The sequence below is a fragment of the Macrotis lagotis genome, chromosome 3, assembly GCF_037893015.1.
Source record: "Macrotis lagotis isolate mMagLag1 chromosome 3, bilby.v1.9.chrom.fasta, whole genome shotgun sequence".
Classification (NCBI taxonomy): domain Eukaryota; kingdom Metazoa; phylum Chordata; class Mammalia; order Peramelemorphia; family Peramelidae; genus Macrotis; species Macrotis lagotis.
Window position 1 is genome coordinate 6,371,208 of NC_133660.1, and position 18,981 is coordinate 6,390,188.

The following is an 18,981-nucleotide window of genomic DNA, read 5'->3' on the forward strand; positions in this document are numbered from 1 at the left end:
GTAGAGTTATTTTTCATTATGACCAATTGTTTTTGCATATCCCTTGACCATTTGTCAATTGGGGAATGGCTTTATTTAAAATAAATTTGACACATTTCTCTATATATTTTAGAAATGAGTCCTTTTTCAGAAACACTAGTTGTAAAACCTGTTTCCCAATTTACTATATTTCTATTGATCTGGTTAGAGTAGTTTTATTTGTGCAAAAGCATTTTAATTTAATGCAATCAAAATTTTCCACTTTGTTTTTTATGTTCTCTGCCTCTTCCTTGGTCATAAACTGCTCCCCTTTCCATAGATCTGATGGTCTACCCTTCTTTTCTAGGGTAGTTAAATGAAACACTTCATGAATTTGCATGTGATCCTTGCACAGGGACCATGCTAATCTTCTCTGTCTCATTCCAATTTTGGTATATGTGCTGCAGAAGTGATCACTAGGGCAATTAGATGGTTCAGAAGATAGAGAACTGGACCTGGAGTCACGAAGGTCTTAGTGCAAATTCAATCTCAAGACTAGGTGTGTTTGCCTGAGTGTCCTCATCTGTAAAATGAGTTGGAGAAGAAACTGAAATGGCAAACCACTTCAGTCTCTTTGCCAAGAAAATTCCCAAAAGGGACAAAACCCCTGGCTCAGCCTTGTAGCCATGATGTAGGGAAACACCTTTTAGGGAAAAGACTCCTGCCATCTCTGATGCTATCAACATCAACTATGTATTAGCTTTCATTTGGAGTGAATAAGCCCAAGAATTTGAGTAACATTAGTCCTTGCCCCAGACTATATCCCAATTTCGTGTTTACTCCCCTCAACAATTCATTAGAAAGAAACATTATCTGGGGAGATTTGACCTAGCAACTGCTTATATATGTGGTACAGTCTCAACCTCCTAATAAATCATAACTACTAAAGAGAATTTGCATCACCAAAATCCTTGGCACCATCAAATGATTCAATTTTATGGTTTTATCAGAGGAAATGACTCAAAAAAAGATTTATCACCATCTACCTTACCAGACCTAGGCCATGGATTTTTTTCATCTGATTTTTGCAATCTCCCCTAATTAAAATGTGGTCAACTTAAGGATGTGGACAGATATATTTTGTTAAAACATGCATTTTTTCTTGATGAAATGGGAGATATGAAAAAAATCACATGTGTATTGCTACATTATGTACATGCATACATAGAAACATATCTACTGAGCCCATATATGACATGTTAATATCACCTATAGATGGTTACATATATGCTTATTTAGATGAAACCTAAATTTTTCCATGCATATAAATGTATGCCTAGGTATAGAAAATACTACTAATAGTGGCAGCTAGCATTTATATGGGCTAGGTACTTTACAAATTTTATCTCACTTGACAACTTCAGAAAAACACTAGGAGTCGGATGTTTTCATTTACCCTATTTTACAATTGAAGAAACTAAGGCAAACAAGTGTAAGTAACTTGCCCAAAGTCACATAGCTAGGGTCTGAATCTATTTGAATTTAGGTCATCTGGACTCCAGACCCAGTCCTCTATTTGCAATATCTATCATCTAGGTGCCTCTGCTTGTGTGTATGTCTGACTGTGTGTGTGTGTGTGTGTGTGTGTGTATGCATGTATGTATGATGGACTTAAGCACACAAGCATCTGCAATGACTTAAATGTGGGATGTGGTGTAAAGTGGAAAATAATGAAAATATTGTGGGACAATCATATGATGCATATTTTTAATGGTAAAATATAGAAGGTTACAACAGCAAAATAGTCACATGAAAGAACTAAAAGCCCTCAAATCAAAGAAATCATGGTTTCACAGAAGCATCTTCATCTGGAAATAGAGGAAAACTAAAAATGAAGTTTCTAAACAGATGAATCCCAAAGAGAAAGATAAAAATGAAGTGATTCATATTCATATAAGCCATGATTTCTTATATTAATTGTTCACTTGAATATCTGTTTTGGTCTCTAGAATATTTTCATTTTTAATGTGCAGGATATAACAGCAAAAAACCATTTTTCCTAAGTGTGACCTTAAATTCGATATTCTTAAAAAAAAATCAATGTCATATATGGAATTCACATATCGCAATTCTTTCAGACATCATTATTGTCCTCAAACATATTTGACAAATAATTAAATACAATTTTCATCAGGTATGTTGTTTAACAAGCATTTTCTCTTGTCAGAATTCAAAATCTAAGACATGGATGAAGCTACTTAAACATGTATGTGTTCTTTGAAAAATAATTCTGGAATATATTGGCAGTAATGGAGATAAATGTAAATTAATAGCTCCTATTTCCTGTTTTAGCTTGGCCACTTTGGGCAACGGGAATGCTTCTATTAATTAAATGAGATATTAATATACATTTACAAATCTTTCTTAAGCACTAAGTTTCATCAGGTTAACAGATGAACTGAAATGATGCTCCATGAAAAGTATGCAAAGAGTATTTGTGGAAAATCAGACACAGCACAGAATCTTGGATAAAATAGAAAGTCAATATAAAATTTGGGTATTTGAATGAGATCAACCTACAAGGGAAAGTGGTTTAGGCAAAAATAATAGTTTAGGGGGTGAAAGAGAGAATCTCTGTCAAGAAATATATTGTGAATTTCATTAACAGGTCTGGAAGACTTGGACTTCATTGGCATTTTAACTATCCTATTAGAACAGCAATGTTTGCAGTAGGAGCTGAATGCAAACTAGACACATTGAGGAAAGATAGCTCCTCTAAAAGGAGCCCAGAAGAAAGGGGGAAACTTCTTGAGGATTCTGTGAAGGAAGAAAAGGACTTCCAATAATCAAGAACTGTGAATTCACCCCCTTTATTACATGAAGTCTCCAAGTTTGAGCAATTTTTTTAACTCTGAATAGACTTGTGTTCAAGATTTTTTGAAGCAGTGTTTTCTACCAACTTCTCTTCCATCTCTATAAATACCCTTGATTAAAAGCCAAGAAAATCTGATTATTATCAACTGATAATCATCGGGGATAAATACACTGGTAGAGGATCATTAGCTACAACTCTGCACCTCTCCAGTCTCTCAATCTCCCCTAAAACTCTGGGAAAAAATAATCAGAAGCCCTCAGGGATCCAATCAACTGGTATGAAGGCCAGAGTGCACACTCCCCATGTATGTAAATTCTTATTAGAAATTTCCAGAGCTAAGAAATGGATATGTAGATTGAAGAGGAAATATTTTTTTTTATTTTCTGAGGAAAAAAGCAGACACAGGGCTGACAAAAGACTGATTCCTCTTTTTCCCTGAAATTTTTTTGCTTTGTGGGGGAAATGTCTTCTCCGGTCTTTTGTCATGAGATTAAAATTCTCCATTATTTATATGAATTTTTTTCTTATTATATAAAAATTGGCATATATTTGCGTCTGCATGCTGTTTCCTCTAGTAGAACATGGGATGCCTTATGAGAGTGACTGCCTCAATTTGTATTTGTCTCACAAGCAACCTGCACAGCAAGGTAGATAGGAACTTAATACATTCTTGTAGACTGATGGATGAATGGATTATTTTATGCATTTGTGTTCTCGCCAGTATTAAGTTCTTATCTTGTGTTGTTTTTAGTTTATGTCTTATTGCAAGTTCTCCTTAGAGGATCTCGACATGCTGCAGGCTCTTTCCTAGATCTTTTAATACAGCACAGCACCCAGGTGGTCCATCTTTTATCTCTTATTCTCAGTATATGACCAGATCGCTTGCTTTTCTGTTCATATTTATCTATAGTGTTATCTTTCATGGTATATTCTAGATGTGAAAATTGTTGATAGTACATATCTAACTCAAGTTACATTTTTCCATTTCTTTTTGGATCAGCTACGATTTTGAATCTGCTATGATTGTGGCATTCTGTGATGTTGCAAAAATAGACTGCTATTAAAACTGATAATAAAAATGAGGAACAGTTGGTTGTTTTCCATCAGATAACATTAGATCACTTGAAGGTTCTATACAATTCTTCTAATGGTTTCCACCTTGGGACAACTTCATTGACTGCAAGACATTTTTTATTGTTCAACAAGATCAGGGAGGTTCCCCATTCAGTTGCATTGCTGAAATTCAGGTGATATGAATTTCTAAATGCATTTTGTTTTTACAGTGCAGATGGCTAGGTAGACTTTTTAGAACAATTATGAATTCCATTTAGAAAACCAGTGCTTGTGGTTTCAATGCTATTAGAAAATTTCTTAATGAGCAGAAACATATGGAGATCCTCATCATGGACAGTGTCATTTCTATTTGAATTGTGTAAATCAAGAACATATTATATAACACTAACAAATATATTAATTTAAAATCTTTTCTTTCCTCCTTTATCAAATATTGTACAATATTAATATAAGCATGAATGACACTTTATTTAAAGACAGTTTCTAAGGCTATAATGTTTCTCTGTCAAAGTTAAACTCTCAACTTGTCCCCAGATCCCACTGTACCCTTGTCTCCTCCAGGAACTTGTTACTTTAATCACCTCTTCCCCTTCTCAGCTTCATTATTTACTGACTGTATTCTATCTGCCTGAAGGCACAAACAGCTTTTCCTCATCCTTGCTTTTTTCCCAAGATATCCTAAATCTCTCCTCCTTTGTATAGGTTTTGTAAAAGAAACATTTATGTACACTTTCTCCAATTCTTCATTAATCAAATACTCTTCTTCCCCTTATAAACTGGATTCTGACCCTTTCACTCAAATAACCATCATCTAAATTCATCATGGATCCCTTAGATCCAATAGATTATTCTCATGCTTCATCCTCTTCAATACTTCCTTGAAGCTTTTGATACTCTTTACCACCCTATCCTCCTGACTATTCATTCACTCTTCACAATGCTTGTGTTTCAATATTCTCTATTTTCTCCTATGCTTTATCTGACTATTGCTCTCAAATCTTCCTCCCAAGATCATCATTTCCATGAGAAAGTCCCTCAGATATCTATATTTGTGTGGAGCCCTAACCTCTTTTTGGGAGTCTAACCCTACATCAGTTCTTTCTTTTGATGAAGGTACTACCATTATTCCAGGAGACTAGGTGTACAACTTCATTGTCTAACTATGTACTGATCCACTCACAGATCTGCCTCCACAACTTCTCTCAAACCTATTCACATATTAAACCATCCAAATTTCACCTTGTCATCACTCCCCTGATTTGCTGCAATATTTGTACGATTCTCAATCATTACTCTCATCTATTTCAATTTCCACACTTTGGTCAAAACCTATTAGTGATTTCCTACTATGTCCAGCATAAAATGGAATCTTTATCATAGAATTTAAAGTCAGCCACAAACTATTTTTCCATATTTTTTCCTCTTCCTCTTTCCTGATATAATTCACCAAACTGATCAAATTCAATACCTCATCTCCAGCACCTATCTTGGTGCAACTGTTTTATCTTACTCCTAAATTTAAATTTCTTCAAGAGTCAACTCAGGTACCATCTCATATGGGAAACTATCCCTCAATCTTTCTAGGCTCTTCCTCTTCCATTTGCCTTCCATTTATTTATGTGTGTGTATGTATGTATGTATGTATATACATATAGATAGATAGATGTAGATATAGATATGTAAAAAAAGATCATTTCACTTTTTACTCATTAAATATTTAGCACCTAGCACAGTGAGCACATAGATAGAGTAGGAATTTAATACCTATTTCTTGGAATGCATTACTGGATGCAATGTAGGATCCTAAAATTTCAAAATTGGAAAAACATCAGTAGCCATATCCATAAAAAGAATGTTCACTATAACACACTTTTAAGTGAATACCCATCTTTCTCTTGAAGATTTCCAGTGACAGAGAACCCACTACCTCCCCCTTTACCTTACAACATACCTTTGGAATTTCCATATCCCTGGATCTCATCCAGTTTCCACTTAGATTTTTTTCCCCTTATTCTACTACTAGGGACAAACAAGTTTAACCCCTCTTCTAGATAACTTCATCAGTATTTGAACACACCTACCATATTGCCCAAGAACCTTCTTTTCTTAGTGTTAAATATTCCCATCTCTTTCAGTCAGTCCTCATGTAGCATTCTATCACCCCTCATCTAAATGCCTTTAAGCTTATAGATGGCTTTTCTAATATATGGTACCCAGATATAATATCACTAAGGCAAAATATAGTTAAAAAAAATAAGATTTCCAATACAAGGAAAATTTTCTTCTCAATGCAATCTATGATTACCTTAAATTTTGACTGTCATATAACAACATTGATTTATATTCAACTTGCAATGCAATACATTTCCAAAATTTTAAAAGAAATGCTATCTATCCATTCCATATTTTATTCTTCTAAAGCTGATTACTCTAACCCAAGTGTAACATGAGATTTATCCCTATTGAATTTTTCATCCATATGCACCTATATATTTTTAAGTTACAAATTTCCTTTCACCCTCCCCACCCCCTCCCTTCAGTGGCAGTCAGGTTAGCATTGTACATACATATTTTGATAAACATGTTTAAAATTAGTAATATTTGGTTTGAGTAATTAGGATTACCGGAAAAAGATACATAAGAGATAATTTTTATAAAGTGTTCATCAGATTCAGTAGAGGTGGATTTTTCTGGGTTTTTTTTTTGTTTTGTTTTTTCTTCCTCTGGTTGAGGATAGTATAGACCATTACCAGTCTAATACAGTTGTCCTCTGGACTGTCAAGAGGAGCTGCTTCCATCAAGGTTGCTCATCTCATAATTTACCTCTTGGTTCTACTCACCTCATTCAGCATCAGACATCATCAGTCATTCCATGCTTCTCTAGAGTTCAACCATTTATGGTTTCTTATAGAACAATAATATTCCATAGTAGTCATGTGCCATAACTTGTTTAGTCATTCCCCAATTGATGAGTATCCCTTCGATTTGTAATTCTTTATGACTACAAAACGAGCTGCTATGAATATTTTGCAACATGTAGGACTTTTCCCTTTTTTGTAATTTCTTTTGGATATATGTGTATGTATGTATGTACATACATATAGATAGATAGATATAGATATAGAAATATAGATACGTAAAAAAAAGATCATTTCACTTTTTTCTCATTAAATATTTAGCACCTAGTACAGCGAGCACATAGATAGAGTAGGAATTTTAGAATTGGAATTGTTGGATCAAAGGTATAAATAGTTTTATTGCTCTTTGGGCATAGTTCCATGGCTCTCCAAGAAGAGTGCATCAATGTCCCAATTCTCCCACAATCTGTCCAACAATGATCATTTTCCTTTTTTCTCATCTTGGCCAATCTGATTGAGAGATAATACCTCATTGTTTTTTAATTTTCATTTCTCTATTCAAAAATTATTTGGAGCATTTTTTTCCATTTGATTATGAAAAGCTGTAATTTCTCATTTGAAAACTATCTTACATAGCCTTTGACCATTTGCCAATTGAGGAATGACTTGTGACCTTATAAATGCAATTCTCTATATATATTTTAGCATCCCTATTGAAAATTAATTTATAATATTTGTTTTTATGCTTTGCTTGGCAAGATCTTTTTGAATCTATTCATGAAAAAGAGTTAAAAATTAGAGCTATCCAAAAATACATTTGTTTATTTCAGTTCAGAGATAGCAGCTTCCCTGTTCATGATATTCTTCATTGAAAGACTAAATAACCACTTAACTAGTATGTTATAATGGGGCTCCATTCTTTTATATGAATTAGGGATAAATGGACATGGAAGGCCCTTATAACTCTGCATATCCATGATTCTGACATACAGTGTGTTAGTTATCTCCCACCTAGCTTTGTGAGAGCTGAAAATTTGACATGTATGCCATCTTTGTTTTTATTCAAATAATTAATAAACATGTTAAATAGCAGAGGATTCAGAGCATGGGTATTCATCTTAAAGATCTAATTCCCAGGTAATTTTGAATTATCAATGACTAATTTTACATCAATTTATTTAACCAACTAAAATTCAATAAAGCAATCATTAAATTAACATTTATTAAGTGCCTACTAGGTGATAGACCCTGAGAATACACACATTGAGTATACAAAAAAGCCTGAAAAACATGATCACTGCCTTTAATGAACTTATATATGTGATACTGAATAGAACTGGACCTGAAGTATGAAAGATTTGAGTTCAAATCCAGTTTCAGTCTCTTACTAGCTAGCCACATAATTGTGTGTGGTCCTAGACCAATTTTTTTAAATTCCATTTCAGTTTCCATATCTGTAAAATGGGCATAATAATAGCACCAACCATACAGGGTTGTTGTGAGGATAAGATAACATTTATAAATCAAACATTAATACATTATTATTGCTAAAGATTGTAGCCACATAAGATGTATAGAAGATTGACGGAGGACAATCTCAAAGATGGAAGGGCAGTAGTAATAAAGGAAGGAGAAAAGACCCAACATCAAGTAGAAATTGAGATGAAGCCAGGAGACAGATATGAAAAGGAACATTCCAATATGGAGGGGAGCCAATGAAAAATTATGGAGTTGAGAGAGGAATTGTCATATGCAAGGAATAAGAAAAAAGACAAGACTTTCAAGAAAATGAATTTTGGAGGGGAAAGTAGTATTAAAAAAAACTGGAAATGGGGTGGCTAGGTGGCATAGTGGATAAAGCACTGATCTTGGAGTCAGGAGTACCTGGGTTCAAATCTGGTCTCAGACACTTAATAATTACCTAGCTGTGTGGCCTTGGGCAAGCCACCTAACCTCATTTGCCTTGCAAAAAAAACCCTAAAAATAACTGGAAATGTAGGGAAAAGGCAAGTTGATAAGATTTTAAAAGTCAAACAGTACTTTACACCTGATCCCAGAGTTTTTTTCAGTAAAGAGTTGATATATTCACTCCGATGCTTTAGGGAGATTATTTTGGCAACCTGGTAAAGGGAAGTTTGGAATGGTAAGAGATTCAAAGATAGGAGAATAACTTGAAAGTCTTTCTAATCATCCTGTGTTGTGAAGTTCTCACTGAAGCTTCTTTCAATGGAAGTGACTACCCAAATGGAGAGAAAGGGATATATTATAAGACATACTTAATTAGGATAGAAATGACAAGATTCGGCAATATCTTGAATACTTAAAAGGTATGTTAAAAATGAAAGTTGATCTTCAAGGAGTGAGCTCTTGACTGTATCTGGAAAGTTGGGAAGGTGAAAGGGTTTGGAAAGTAATATCATGAATTCTGTTTTGATCATAATGAGATGTTCAAGAGGCAATTGGAACTGGAATTCAGAAAATACAATAGTGCTGAATATACAGATCTGGGAATGTTGTGCATCAAGATGAAAATGGAGCCCATAAGGGATGATGAGATCACTAAATGAGATAATATAGAGAGCTAAGACGAAAAGGGCTAAAAACAGGACACTCGGGGTAAAAAGCTTGATTGAAAACTCTAGCAATAGACACTGAGAAAGAGTGCCCAGATATTTATTTTTATTTACTTAAAGCAATTAGGTTAAGTGATTTGCCCAAGGTCACACAGTTAGGTAATTATTGAGTCTGAGGCAGGATTTGAACTCAAGTCCACCTGACTCCAGGTCCAGTGTTCTGTTCACTGCCCCACCTAGCTACTCTGTGCCCGGATATTTAGTAGGAGAACTAGAAGATGTAAATAGAAATTCACCAATGAGAGAAGAGTATTGTAAGAGCTGAGGTATCTCCAGAGTGAGTTGTTAGTGCAAAGGTGGAACAATCCAGAGAGTTAGGAATGGAGCTAAGAGAGAAAATCTGGAAAGACTAGAGTATCGAGAAGGAGAAGATAATCAAATATGTCAAATGCCACACGTAGGTCAAGTAAAGTGAAAAAAAGGCAATTAAAGTTGGCCATTAAGAGAACTCTGGTTACATTGGAGGCAGAAATTTCCAGTGAATTATGTGACTGAAACACATAGGTACAGGGTCTATGGGACAGTGAGAAGAGAAGTAGAAGTACTTAGAAGAGAATGTCAGGGGCTGGCAAGGCTACTAGAAAGCAGAAAAACATGCAGCAGATCAAAAGAAATTGAGAGTGAAGTTGATAGAGGAGACAACCTACTAGAGAAAATAAGAGAGCTTGGGGTCAAGGATTCATAATGAAGGGCATATCTTAGAAAGGAAAAGGATTATTTCTCCACATTGTGGTGGTTAGAACTTCTTTCTCAAAGAGCACTGATGATATAAGAAGGGTGATATCTTGATTTGGATTTAAGTGAGGTAGGGCTGTGCAAAGTCTTCAGTCTCACTCTCTTTCTCAGGGTCATCTGAGTCCAATGGCAAGACATAAGTCAGAACTACCAGTGATGCCCTGCATGATGCAATGGGATATCCTGGCTTTTTAACTTCAGGTCTTTCTTAGATCTTTGTTTGAGGCAATACTCATTCGGTGATTAAAGGCTAGGCAAAACATTGTCCAGTTTGATTTAACAAGAATCAGTCTGGGAGGGGAAGACCCTGAAAGATTCTGGTCAGAAGTAAAAAAATTGCTATTTATCTTCATTTTTTTGAAGCATCAAAACCCAAACAATAGGGAAACAAGGCTTGAGTCTAGTCTGTGATCTTAAAACCATAATCAAGTAGATCCATTTGAATGCCACTGGACTTTATCAAACCTGGTTCATCAGAGCTAATTTCACCTGAGCACTCAGACCATGCTCATAGTCATAGGAACTAATGATCAGTTCTACACTTCAATTATAATCTAAATTGTTTCAAATTCAAGGTTGTAGCTTCTAGTTTTGAAATTACCATTCTTATCTCTTCACCCCCCCTTTTTTAATTTGAACAATTTTTGTCCTCTTCCAGTACTCCTGTCCTTCAAAAGTCAATGGTTTAACAATCCCAAAATCAGTTCCTTGTGTAGTTATGATGCTGTTATTTGGACCAGGAACTAGTTAATTTCAGAGACAACTTATTTTTTAATTAAATAAATAGTTTATCTGTTTTCCAATTATATACAATTGTAGTTTCTACCTATCAAATCTTGATGAGGTTTTTAATTTTAGACTTTTCCCCACCCTCTCTTCCTTCCCCTGCCCCCACCACAGAAGGTGATCTTTACATTGTTTCCATGCTATGCATTGATCAAAATTGAATGTGCTGAGACAAAAAAAAAAAACATATCCTTGAGGAAAAAATAAAATGTTAGAGATAGCAAAATTATGTGCTGCAAAAGACAACCTTATTCTTAAAAAATTGAAGATGAAAGTCTTTGGTCTTTTTTTTAAACTCCACAGTTCTTTTTCTGGATACATATGGTATTCTCCATCACAGATAACACAAAATTGTCCCTGATTATTGCATTTACGGAATGAGAAAATCCATTAAGGTTGATCATCACCCTCCATGTTGTTATTAGGGTATATGATCTTCTGGTTCTGTTCATCTCCCTCAGCATCAATTAATGCAAGTCTTTACAGGTTTCTCTGAAATTCCCTCCCTTTTGGTTTCTAATAAAACAATTGTGTTCCATAACGTACATATTCCACAGTTTTTTTCAGTCATTCCCCAATTGATGGACATCCCATCGATTTTCAATTCCTTTCCAACAAAACAGAGCTATTTGAATGCTTTTATACAAGGGTACAGACCCAGTAGTAGTACTGCTGCATCAAAGAGTATACACAATTTTATGAGACACCTTATTTAATAAAAAATACTTTATTCTGGTTGCATCTGAACCTCCTAAACTTCATATAGATGGTATTGAAAGTAGCTTCATTTTTTGTAAAGCTGCCACCCTAAATTTATAAGGAAATGTAGTCTTTAAGTATTCTCGTAAATGCTAATTAATGATAATACATCTGTGTTTTGTTTTTGTTTTCATCTACTAATTGGTTATTCCTGAAATAGATTTTATAAAAGTATGTGTTGATTTTCCTTATTATGGGTTTCATAAGATGGGGGGGCAGTCATTTCTTTTTATATCCTCAATATTTCAGACATTGCCTGGTTCATAATTGTTTAATATAGGCTTATTAACTAATGGATCACAAAGTGGATACAGTTTTTATATATTGAGATATCAAAGGACAGGGGCTACCTAGGTGTCACAATGGACAGAGCACCAACCCTGGAGTCAGAAGGACCTAAGTTCAACTCTGATCTCGGACACTTATTAATTACCTAGCTATGTGAACTGGGGCAAGCCACTTAACAACACTGCCCTGCAAAAACCAAAAATAACACTAAAAAAATTTAAAAATGAAGTATCAATGACAGAACCATTGTTGAACAATTATTTATTAATCTTTTAAATTTCTTTTTGAGGCTTCTACAGAGAGTTGAGAAAATAGAAATCTTTCTTTTCACTATAAAGCAGTAGGCTAGGAGTTTGCTATATGTTTTTTCTCTTCCTTTTTATTCTATAACAAGGAGTAGTTTGCTGACTAGGAAAAGAATAAATGAATCTGAACATGAATACTGTAGGCAGAAACAAAACAAAATAAATAAAAAGGGTAAAACAGTAAAATTATTAATGGACTTGACCAGTCACTGGTTTGAATAATAAATAGAAATGTGATTTAATCAATGTTCAGTGTACGTTTATATTTAGTACTTGGTTTTTTATAACATTTCATTAGCAACATGCATATTGGATTAAGATTTTTAAAATACTATATATTCATTTGCTTAATATTTCCTTTTTAGGAAATTTAGCCTGACAAAATAGCGGTGTTATATTGAACTTGACAATGAATATGACTAAAAACAATGAACTAAAACAATTAATTGCTTATTTAAAATTACATTTCACACAAGCTCATACTTAGGTCTTAAATCTGCTTTCAAAGCATCATCAGTGAATAACAACAACCAGCAAAATGCTTATCAAAGCAAAGAGTAAACCATCTAAAAATAATGAGAACAGATTGCTTAATAGTAATATTCCCTATACAGGAGATTGTATCATTAGCCTATAAACTAGCCTTCCATTCTGTCACTCCTCAACATGTGGTCTCAATATGTGTGTGAGTAGAAGAGACATTTATTACTTCATATGTGCTCTGATACTTTGGGATTATCACTTAATTAACTTGGTATAAATAGATTGAATAAGTGGTGTGAATCCCAATGGAGGCAACACTTAGGATGCTAAGATACATCTTCAAAAGAAATGCTGGAAAGTGAACTAATGAAAAGAATAGAAAATACATATGCTTTGCTTTTCCTTGGAATCTGTGATCAGGAATTTAGCAGTTTCTTTCACGGTTTTGCTTTGCTTCAGTAACTGACACCAAGAACTTGTCCCTTATGGTTTCTTTGACTCTATCATATTCACCATGAGCTTTGCCACTATGCCACCTGGCTGTTTACTGAATAGAATTGAGAATTGGAAGTTTATATGAATAACCAAGAAGAGAAGGAGAGGATAGGGTCCAAAATTTGTTGTCAGAGGACTTGGGTTTAAGTTTTAAGGGAAGAAAGCTTAAGTTCATACTGAAAGAAGTCATGGTATAAAAAGTCCAAGGCCTGAAACAGACATTATAGGAGGTCTGTTTCTCAAGAACTGAGTTGTACATGAACAAAATGAACAATCAGCAGCAAACTTGACTGGCAAAGAGGAAACGAAAATTGGGTAGGGTGAGTAGATCATGTGGAAATCTTGTGAACAAGTCAACTCAAGAGACAGAGCAAAGAAGGCAGCATGAAGGCAAAAATTCCCAGAAACTCTTCCCCCAATAGATCCAAAATTCATGAAATTATGACCTTAACCAAATTTTAGAGGGGCAGAACCCTCAGAAAGATTGAGTGAAACAATTTCCAATTCGAGACAACTTGGTAGATACATGAGAAAGGTCTGTCCACCAAGACTTGGGGGGGGGGGCAACTTGGATTAAAACTGAGAATCAACTATCCAGGAAAAGTGAACATCCTCTTATAGGGGAAAAGATGGATATTCAATGAAACAGGGAACTTTCAACCTTTCCTCTTCAAAGGACCAGAGCTGAACAGAAAGTTTGATTTCCAAGTACAGGACTCAGGTGAAGCATAGAGAGAGTAGATGGGAAGGACTGATTATGAGAAATGTCATGATCTTGAATTGCATGTATTCCTGCTAACTCACATGAACCTTCTCCTTTATAAGAGCAGTTAGAAGGAGTATATATAGGCGAGGCACAGGAGGGAGCTGAATATAATGGTTAAAATAGTATACACATGGAGTCAATGGGTGATAAAAGAAAGCATTAGGAGAAAAGGAAAGGAAAGGTAAATGGGTTAAAATAATTCACATAGGTGTCAATCAAGGCTTTTGCAATGGAGTGGAAGTGGGGATGGTGCAGCAGAATGAGTGAGTCTTCATTCTCAAGAGAAATGTCTCAGAGAGGAAATAACATACATACTCAAGTAGGATATAGAAATCTATCTTACCCTAGAGGAAAAACGAGAACAAAGGGATGGGTGAAGGGGGACAGGAGTGAGGGCAGTATATAATAGAAGAGAGGGAAGATTGTGGAAGAGGGTAGTGAGATATAATACACTTTTGAGTAGGGACAGGGGGAAAGGATAGATAGAGTAGAATAGATTATTGTAATAAAGTGAAAAGAAAGAAAGAATGAAATCATTAAAATTAAAAAAAGTCAACTCAAGATTGACTACAAAATAAAAGTAAGTGGTGTTTCCTCCTTGATTTGGTACATGGGGAATGTGGAGATGCATCATTTAATGTGGACTTAGAATTTCAATATTCAGCCTGGTGACCTAAGAAGTCTGGAGCATGGATACAAGATGCTTATATAGAAGAGAAAACTCATTCAATTCCATGATGGAGAAAAATAACTTAATGTGTTCTGAAATATCTATGATCTTATTTCTATCAACAGCCTCAATATCATGATTGCTGAATCTAAGCAGCTCTCTGATAATTAAGTCACACAGATAAATACCTACTTAGAGGAGAAATAATTTTTCTATTGATTCTCAATCAAAGAATTCATAATATTCTGGAATGTTCAAAGAGACTACTACAGGATGTCATCATCAACACTGGATAGGCATTTGGTCTACATTGAAAAGGATACTTAAGGAACTTACTCAAGATTGTCATCACCAACACTGCCATACCTTTAGGTACAATGATATCATGGTTGATTTGGATGACTTGGTTTAAGATATGAAGGACAAAGAATTACTTATCAATACTATAATGACTTCCCAGTAAAGAGTCATCACTTGGTGGGGTAATAATTTAAAAATGAAGCTGCTCCAGAAGTTCTTCACCTACCCTTACACAATACCTAGATTCCAACGTAGCTACGAAATACTTTGCCTCAGGACAACTGACTGGTAGAAACCTTGATATCAGAAAAAATAAAAACAGCTGCCACCTGAACCAAAGAAACCTTTGATGAACTCTTCTATATCACTATCCAAAACAGGGAAAAGCCTGACAAAAAGTCATTGGCTCTCCTAATTCCACTACCAATAGCAGTACCCCAAGCTACCTCTTTGACATGATGTCATTTGAAGAAGTATTTATAGTTCCCTCCCTTGTCTCAGTGGTACTAATGGCTAAGTGGGTGAGAGGAGCCCTGATTCCATGGAAAGCTGAATAAGTACTCAGTAGGCAGAACGTTAAGATTCAGTGAAAAATTTCTGGTTTATAAGAAGAACCTGGTGCATTTCATCAGACTAGGATGAACTTGAGACTAACCAGTCTAAGAATTTGATGCTTATTGGCCCAGAAATGTGGTTTAATTCAAAAGTGTTAGTTATCACATCAGTCACTAAATGGACAATCATGTACTTATAATAGATGACAATTAGTTGGTGCAATGAACAGAGGGATTTATTAGAGTCTGGAATACTTGAGTTTGAATCTTTTCTCAGATACTTAGTTTTTGTGTGACTTTGGACAAGTCAACTAATCTCTTTCGACCTGTTTCATTTTTTGAAAAATTAGGATAAGAAATATTGACAAGAAAAGGGAGAGATTTGTTCCACAATTCCCCACAACTAAACTGACAGAACCTACAACTGACAGGGTGAAATAATTTTCCAGCCCAAGACAAATTAGAAGCTCTACAGGAAAGGGTTTTGGTTTTGTTTTTTTTTTTGCACCAGTGTGCAATCTATCTCATACTGCACCAAAAGTAGTTCTTGGGAATCATTGAATCTGGCTTCCAGAACTCTCAACCCACAGATAGCAGGGGCCATACAATTAGTTAGAAGAATATAAAGGAGTGTTTCTGTTGCCTTTTTGTTTGTTCTTTGGGGGGTTTTGGGGGGGTGTTTTTGGTGGCTTTTTTAGTTTGTTTCAGGTTTTTTTGAAATTAAGTGCAGTCCTAGGTTGCATTGCTCATATGAAAATTTGGGTTATAGTATGCATCATAGTCCAAGGGTGAGGGGGAGTACTAACACATTAGAACTTGCCATTGCAGGAGAGTGGGGATTCTGGTCGCAGTTTCAGGACAGAAAAGAGTGCTTACTGAAGACCAGAGCACATGACAAGAGAGCAGCAAACACAACTCTCCTTAAATCATACCATCTTTGAAGAACTGAAGACTCCCAGAAGTAGTTCTGCACAAAAAGTAGCACAACTGCACAAAAAAACTAAAACCCAAGAGAAAAGCATCTCTACCATCAAAAATAGAGGCCAATTTTACATGAAGTTAAAAGTCAAGAAATAGGCTGAAAAATGACCAAACAAAACAAACCAAGAAACCTAACCATAGAAAGTTACTAGGACGATATGGAAAATAAAGCAAAAATGGAAAAAAGACGACAATAAAGACAAAAATGAACAACTAGAGTTTCAAAAAATTTCAGTCTCAACAAGAACTTCTAGAGGAAATAGAAAAGAAAAGAATTGTAGAAATGAAATGAGATGCCCAATTGATGAGTGGTCAAAGGATATGAACAGACAGTTTTCCAATGAAAAAATTAAAACTATATATAATCATATTAAAAATGCTTCAAATCACTATTGATTAGAGAAATGTAAATTAAAACAACAATGAGATATCATCACACACTATTAGATTAGCCCAGATGAGAAAAAGCTAAGATGATCAATGTTGGAGTTTGAGGGAAGACTGAGACATTGATGCATTGCTAGTAGAGATACAAACAGATCCAACCTCCCTGGAGAGCAATATAGAACTATACCCAAACAGCAATAAAAGTGTTCATACCCTTTGATCCAGCAACTCCAAATCTAGGATTATATCCAGAAGAAACTGCAAAAAAAAAAAAAATGGGAGAAGTCCTACATGTTCCAAAATATTCATAGCAGCTCTTTGTGTAGTGAAGGAATTGGAAATTGGGGACTGGCTGAACAAGTTATGGTACCTGAATAGTATGGAATATTATTATTCTATAAGAAATCACAAATGGTCAGACTCAGGAGAAACATGGAATGACTTTACAGGATCTGATGTTGAGCAAAAGGAGAAGAGCCAAGAGAACAATGTACACATCAACATTATTACCTTTATGGAAGCACCTCCTCTCGACAGTTCAGAGAGCTAGGACAACTGTATTTGACTGGTTATAGACTATATATTCCCAAACAGAGGAAGAAAAACAAAATAAAACAAAACACACAGAAAAAAACAACCCTGGTGAATATGGTGAATACTTTATAAAAATTATCTCATGTATCTCTTAATCCTAATTCTTCATACCAAAAATTACTAATTTTTAAATATGTTTAATAAAATATTTATGTAAAATGCTTACCTGACTGCTCCCTGCTGAGGGGAGGGAGTAGGAAGGGAGGCTTAGGGAAATTTTGCATCTTGGAAATATGCATGTACAAATGGATGTAAACAAATAAATAATAGATTTAAAATAGAAACATGAAATGAGAGAGTTAGAGGAAAAATTGGGAAAAGAAATGATAAAGACAAAAGAAAAAACATGAAAAAAGACAATAGCTTGCTAAAGTAGGAGCAAATAAGAATACCTTAAAAACAGAGTAGGTCAAATATTAAAAAAAGGGACACAAATTCACTGGAGAAAATACTTTAAAAATGCTAATTGATGAAATGAAAAATGAGATATAAAAATAATTGAAGAAATTAATTTTTAACAATTATAATTAGGCAAGTAGAAGTTCCAAAGGACATGAAGAACCAATAAAACAAAATGAAAATGATGAAAATGTAGAAGATAATGGGAAATATTATATCAGAAATAATAGATTCTGGAGAGATGATTTGATAATGAACAACTAACAGAAAGTCATGATCAAAAAAAATTTTATATCAGCTTTCAAGAAATTATCAAGGAAAACTGTCATGATATCCTAGAACCAGAGGGTTAAATTAGAAATGGAAAGAATCAACAAACCACTACTGAACGAAATTCTAAAATAAAATCTTTCATTAATATTATAGCCAAATTCCAGATCTCCTTGGTCAATGAGAAACTATTTCAATAACTCAAAAAGAAACAAGTCAAATATCATGGATCCACAGTAATCAAAAGACAAAATTTGACCCTGTCTATATTAAATAATGAAAGGGCTTGCAATTGAATATTCCAGAGGGCAAAGTACTTAAGATTACAATCAAGAATTATCTACCTACCAAAACAGAGTCCAATCTTTCTGGGAAGAAATGGATATTTAAAGAAATGGAGAAATTTTGAACATTCCTGCTAAAAAGAATTAAAAATTAACCTTCATATGAAAGACTCAGGAGAAGAGTAAAAAGGTAAACAGGAAAGAAAAATCATAAGGGACTCAATAAAGTTAAGTTTTTATACTCTGGCATGGGAAAATGATGCTTGTAACTGCTAAAATCTTTGTTATTAATATGAAAGTTTGGATAGGATATAGGATACTATAAATATGAGATTTATGGTGATCTTTATATAATTGGATAATTATCTTAAAAATAAAGTTAAGGGGTGAGAAAGAGTTATATCCTGAAGAAGTTAGAGAGGTAGAATAGAATTAATGATCTGACATAAAAGAGGTGTGAAATGAATTTTACCTTGGAGGGGAAAATATAGGAATTAGCAAGGGGCATTTGAACCTTTCATTCATTA

General features: G+C 34.5%; 1 non-coding gene across 1 annotated transcript; it reads right to left on the reverse strand.

Annotated features, from left to right (window-relative positions):
• Nucleotides 1-328: 328 nt before the first annotated feature.
• LOC141519706 (U6 spliceosomal RNA) lies at nt 329-435 on the reverse strand. Its single transcript, XR_012477367.1, has one exon. It is a non-coding gene; the product is annotated as a U6 spliceosomal RNA (small nuclear RNA).
• Between the last annotated feature and the right edge of the window lie 18,546 nt (nt 436-18,981).